The following is a 6,910-nucleotide window of genomic DNA, read 5'->3' on the forward strand; positions in this document are numbered from 1 at the left end:
GACGCAAGATGGAGAGAAAGGTGGGAACATTTGACACTGTTGAGTGTATTAGTATTATACTTGCAAAATTAAGCATGGCGGCCGGGGCCCTTGAAGTAAACATCAACATCCGAACGAGCATCCTGATTCTTTGGTGCACGATGAAAAGTGAGAAAAGGCCGAGCTTCACTTCGGATCTATCGATTAGAACACTTATGGACACTGTTTACCACGAAAAAAATCGATTAAATTAACTATGACCGAACCGAAACCAAAACTTATGGTAACAGAAGGGCCCGCTACGTCAACTGTTTGTGCTTTTCTTTTTCATATCCTCTTGTTTTTTCATATCCTCTTGTTTTTTCACACAGCAAAAAATGTGCACACCTGTATCCGTCTTGTCCCTGACGAACATGGAAGGACACCCAGTTAAGCTCAGCCGGAAATGAACCGGAATTCTGGCTGGTTCCAGTTCGTATTCCGGCTCCAGTGACAACCGATTCTAACTAGAATCGGTTGTGTCACTGGAGCCGGTGCACGAACTGGAACCAGCCAGAATTCCAGTTCATTTCCGGCTGAACTTTACTGGGCAGTCTCTGGGCCACCAAAGCGCTCATGGTAAGCCCGGTGCGAGGTCATAGGTGTGCCCTAGGGGCAGATCACTACTGTGATGCATTTTTAAAAATCAGCGAAATTTGATGCTTTTTTTCATTAAATTAGAAATTTAGAATGTATTTTGCGTTGCGTGTAAGCCAGCTAAGCTCAGCCGGAAATGAACCGGAATTCTGGCTGGTGGTAGTTCATATTTCGGCTCCAGTGACACAACCGATTCTAGTTAGAATCGGTTGTGTCACTGGAGCACGTGTGCGAGCTGAAACCAGCCAGAATTCCAGTTCAATTCCGCCCAGTTAAACTCATTCCGGAACCGGTTCGGATTTCTGAATGGAGTCATGGATCCCACTGAGACGTCCAAAAAATTGTTTCAAAATCGTTCAACACGGGTCCAACGATGGACGTTCGTTGAACGGTTATTTGGACGTTGTCCAAATTGGTCCAACGAACGTCCTTCATTGGACGATTTTGAAACCAACCGTTCTTACAGGGATTCCAAATCAAATGCAATAACCGATTCCGACTCAGAATCGGTTGTTGCGTTTGATTTGGAATCCATACTGACTCCATTTAGAATTCCGAATCAAATTCCGAATTGTTTGACCGGGCGCCCAGTTAAACTCATTCCGGAACCGGTTCGGATTTCTGAATGGAGTCATGGATTCCAAATCAAATGCAATAACCGATTCCGACTCAGAATCGGTTGTTGCGTTTGATTTGGAATCCATACTGACTCCATTCAGAATTCCGAATCAAATTCCGAATTGTTTGACCGGGCGCCCAGTTACCCACTGAGACGTCCAAAAAATTGTTTCAAAATCGTTCAACACGGGTCCAACGATGGACGTTCGTTGAACGGTTATTTGGACGTTGTCCAAATTGGTCCAACGAACGTCCTTCATTGGACGATTTTGAAACCAACCGTTCTTAGAGGGTAAACTCATTCCGGAACCGGTTCGGATTTCTGAATGGAGTCATTATGAATTCCAAATCAAATGCAACAACCGATTCCGACTCAGAATCGGTTGTTGCATTTGATTTGGAATCCATAATGACTCCATTCAGGATTCCGAATCAAATTCCGAATGGTTTGACCGGGCGGCTGAGCTTAACTGCACGGTAAAAAATTGTCACGTCTAATTCAAATGATGTTGCACTTAAATCAGTTTATCATGTATCACTAACAATTGAAGTGATTTAGCATTGATTTTCTAAGGACTTATAACTCGTATCAGAATGACCTGGTCTTAGAAAGCTATTTAATAGAAATTATCTTAAAATTGAAATGAATATCCGTTGAATTCGCACCACTGTGCTAATCTATTGAATTTGAGTGATTCCATTATTAATTACAAGTGTCGAAAGTGTCAAAATACTAAAGTCTTTAATCGACTACAAACGTATGCTCGGAAATAGGAGCAAAAATGGTGAATATTGTATATTTTATTTGTGGTTAATTTATTATCACAGAGAACAGACGTCCATCTTCAGCATTCAACTTGTGTAAAATCTCTAACGGTTTAGAAGGTAGTTGGGATATTCAAACCAGGTGCGCTACTGTCGTCATGTTTTTTTGTGGCTGAGTGCGACAGAATTGACAGCGGTTATTCCTCTACCCAGTCAAATTGGTCCGGAACCGGTTCGGACTTCCAGCATGAATTCCAGCTCAAATGCATTAACCGATAGAGTCGGAATCGGTTGTTTTATTTGAGCAAGATTCCATACTGTATCCATTCAGGGTTTCGAACCGGCTCCGAAATGGATTTGACGGATAGTTGGGATAGGTTGGTGTGTCGGCGCTAGTGTTTATGGTACATTAATTCAAATGTTTACACATGTTTTTTAAATATTTTTGTTTGATCATGGATGTCTGTTCTCTGTGTTATTATGTAATTATTTGTTCTCAGGTAATCCATAATGGGACATACCGTAAGGAATACGTATATAGTTAAATGCAAGATCTACTAGAAGCAATGTGCAACACATTTCAAATGGAAGTGATTTGCTGTTGATTTTGTAGTGCTTTGAAATGATCCATTCCAACAGATTGACACATCGCATTGAAATTTTGGGCAAGTAGTGCGAAATATCAACTGCAAATCCATATCAACATTTGAATAGGGCTAATAAGATTTGTAAATAAACTTTTGTTTTGCTGATTTCTCTTAATTTATTATCATTTCAACACAGAAAGCATTTGAAATTGATTCTACCAAGGGCAAAGATGTTGATTCATGTGTATTTTTCATAAAACTCAACTCTGTAGCGGAAAAATGAGCGAAATAAGTTTGTTTACAAAAGTCTCATTAGCCCTTTTGAAGAATTACTATTGAAATCACTTTCCATTAACGTGAGGATTTTTTACCGTGTGGGAAGACGTCAAGCACTATATACACGCAGAAAAAAAATTAGTAAAAATAAACAAATCGATCATGAACCGACCAAAGGGCCGAAGATGCAATGATATCGAATCGAGAAAAATAGCTTTGAAAATTCGCTTCAAAAAATTAAATCGTATTTTAACAGTTTTAACTGCGCTTTCAAATGTATTGAAACACTTCAAAACAATACTAGTTTTCGGAAGCATTGCGAAAATATTTTATATAATAACGTTTTCGTTGATAAAATTGAAAAAAATATATTTCGCCCAGTGTTGTTATGAAATGTTGATTAGGCCATTTTTGAGTCGCCCTCTTATTTTTACCACTCACAATTTCGCCCTGCAGTGTCGCCAGAAAACAAAAACCAAATGTGGGTTTCGCCGTGCTCGCCGGAGGGAAAAATTTGTTATTCTTCCCGGGCGTATCAAGCAGTTGGTTTTTGTTTAGGGCGACTCTGTTTACGGGCTTTGTAATCAATGATGCTGTCAATTTCGCCCGTACACACTACCTTAGAAATGCAGAGGCGTAATCCGCATGGCGGCTTGTTTACAGTTGAAAGTCGGTTTCGCCGTTTTGTTTTTTATTGATTTTCATGAAGTGTGAATCTTTTATAAATGAGTTTTTATATTTATTATGAAGTATTTTTACTCCGCTTTAAGATATTACTCAAATCTCCGTTTGTGTACATTTGTTATATAGGCCCATTTGTCGGTTCACGATCGAAATTTTGGTTTTAAATCAAGAGTACTTATTCAAAAGGTCCTAAGTGACATTGAGCTCGAACTGAGAAAAACGAGGCTGAAGTTTCATGGACCTAAAACAAATCCCTATTAGAGAACAAATATGCGTTTTGATGGAACAATTATGGCAATATAGTCTAAGGACTATGCTCTTTAGGTAAATAATACTAAAAACATGAAATGTTTAGTGCTAATGTAGTTTTTAAGCGCTTTAGAATGATGCGTCCTTTTGAAAATTATAGGACCTTTCACATAGGTCTTTTTTTAGGGCCCAAGAATCATACGACGCTGCAGCAAAGGTAGCTTTTTTCAGCAAAGGTAGCTCTTACGACGAATATTGAATTGCTTCAAAGTTTTCGACAAAATGAGCACCAGAATACGAATGTTCTTCATTACTATGGTAAAGAGTTGCACTGGATTTAACAGAATTCTTGCAGAAAAAAATTACGGGAAACTTTAGTTTATATTAACAAATCATTGATTGGAAGTGGTTAAAACCAACGAATGGCATGTTACTTTAGAATAACTAAGCTTTCCAATTATCATTTAATTTATTATACTTTCTAAATTCAACTTCGAAAATACCTATGTGCAGTGGGGAAAACATAGAATGAAATGAATCTTGCGTCGTTTTTGCATGGCGCCTATGAACAGTTGCAGAGGTTTTGAAATATTTCGCGCATAAGTCCTTTCATTTTAAAAGGTCTCAAGTGCAAAATTTTAAAATATGATCATGAAAACTTTGCGACTTTTTATATAATGCTTGTTATTTTGATAAATACTGGGTATAATGAATCCTGGTTTTCGGTATTCGTTAGCTATGTTGTAATCACATGCTGTGCTGCACATAACTCAGTTTGTTTACATTTGTCACTAAGGACCATTTGAATCAGCACTCTTGAATAACAATTTTCCCGTTTGATATAGTGACAAACAAGATTCAGGTTTGATTCAATCAATACCGTTGGTTGAAATTACCAACTAATTCATTTGTTGGCTTTTCAATAGTTTCAAAAAATATTTCGTTTGAAACAACAAAATCATGATAAGTTTAACCGAACAAACAAGTTTGAAGGAACAAAAACAAATCTTTTGTATCAACCAAAGGAGGGAACAACTCAAATTTAGTTGAAATTAAACAAAGATTCTGTTGGTTTTTAACAAAGGGATCAGTTACATCTAACAAGTTTTATTTTGATTCAACAATGTTTCTATTTAAAATGTAAACAAAAGTATTTGTTGAACTAAACCAAATACATGCTTTCGAAAAACGCCCATTTCAGTTTGAAACAGTCATTCGCCACGTTTTAGATTCAACTAAACGTTTTGTTGATTCAAAAAGGCCTGATCCTTCTGCGTGTACGAAAAAACTAGCTCTACATCCAACGGAACGTAGAACGAAGGGGATCAGCGTAAGATGATTGTGGAACAGATTTTTCTTTGAGAGAGTGCAAAAATTGAAATGAAATGCATTTTTTCAATTTGCTGAAAATTTATTATACATTTTGTGACCCGTGTTTCGTTGGTCACAATAAAGCCGTGGTCACTGGGCCAGCTTAATATGGACCCTCTTAAAATTTTATAATATTTGTAAATATTGTCAGTAAATGTCTAAATGTGGAATAAATGTTATAGCTTCCGTGTTTACATGTTTGAAGGATGTTTATTCCATGTTTAGTAGCCCTGGGTTGGTGCCCGTCAGTATTTATTTATTGGTTTATTTATATATTTATTTGCTTGTTATTTATTTGTTTATTTGCTGGTTATTTATTTATTTGTTCCTTATTATTTATTTATTCGATATTTATTTATTTACATTACTTATTTAATTATTTACTTATTGTTTATATTAGTTTATTTACATTTTTGTTTATTTGATGAAAAGTAATATTATACAATATATAGGTTACACATGCAACCAATGTGATCTAAAAACCAGCTACACTTTTCGGGATACCAACTCATACATGTTGGTTAACAACGTTTTCGCCTGCTACACCATATGCTACGAGAAATCATCGATCGAGAGTGGGGATGGTTTCCGGGGATACGGGGAGATAAAAGGGCTTTCCCGCACCGAAAAGGAGATCAATTAGTAAAATTCGGACCGAGGAGTGATCACCCGCGGCAGCGTCGTCCCTTCACTATACTGGGACAGTTCGTTTCACTCGTTTCCTCAAAAAGTTTAAGTGGGATCTAAAAAATCCGAAGCACGATCCGCCAGAATCACTACACGGTTTATTCAAAACGTAATATCTAACAAATGTAAACAAACTGAGTTTATGATGCCAAATAAAAGCTAAGCATTGACTCTTTATCGTCCACAAATAATAGAGAAAAACGATAACTCTTTATATGTTAATTTAATCGTAAGTCAAAATGCTTTGCTAATATTTTGTAGATGTGATGTTTTGCGTTGTGATGTTTCTCCAAGTCGACTGTAGTTAGTATGTTTTTTCCAAAGCCAAACCTCATATTTACACTCTCGGTTGCAATACAGCTCATGAAATATATCACAACTACAAGACCGTCTCTCTAAACGTCACAGTAATATGTGCCATCTACAAACGGAGTTGCCAAGACCACATATGTAAAAGAGCATAATAGCAAAAGTGATCGGCAAAATGTAATAAAAGAATAGTTATCAATTATCTCTCTATTATCTTCGCGAAAAACATGTAATATGCTTATATGATCCTGTAATGAGTAAATGCAGAGGTGATAGTAGAATTAATAGCCTTCTGTGTGCTTTAATTGTTAAATAAATTTGAAAGTTGTAAGGAAATTTTTACACGCGATTTTCTCCGTTTGACATTTCTGTTAGATATGATGTAATGAAAAAACGCTCTAGATTTATTCCTGGCCGGATCATTTGAGTGGGGTCGAAGCGAAGTGTTCTGCTGGCAAAGGCGTGGGAAAAACTTTTCACCAAGTGCGAGTGCCAGATTGTGGCCAAATGACGCCATGACGAGAGACGTCTTAAGGACTGGTGCGAAGTTTAGATTAAACCAGCTGTAAAACTCGGTAGTGCGAAGTCGCGCGTGTGCACTAGAGTGGCAGGAAAAAATGACCCCTATCGGCCCATGCCTGAGTCGATTCCTAGTCCATGTACTGCTAGGCCCCATGCAAAACTGACTCAGACATCACTTCGTTAAAAGTTTAATAACTTCTTTTACCAAAGCTCGATTGACTAGTAGT

This window comes from Topomyia yanbarensis, chromosome 3, assembly GCF_030247195.1.
Source record: "Topomyia yanbarensis strain Yona2022 chromosome 3, ASM3024719v1, whole genome shotgun sequence".
Lineage (NCBI taxonomy): Eukaryota > Metazoa > Arthropoda > Insecta > Diptera > Culicidae > Topomyia > Topomyia yanbarensis.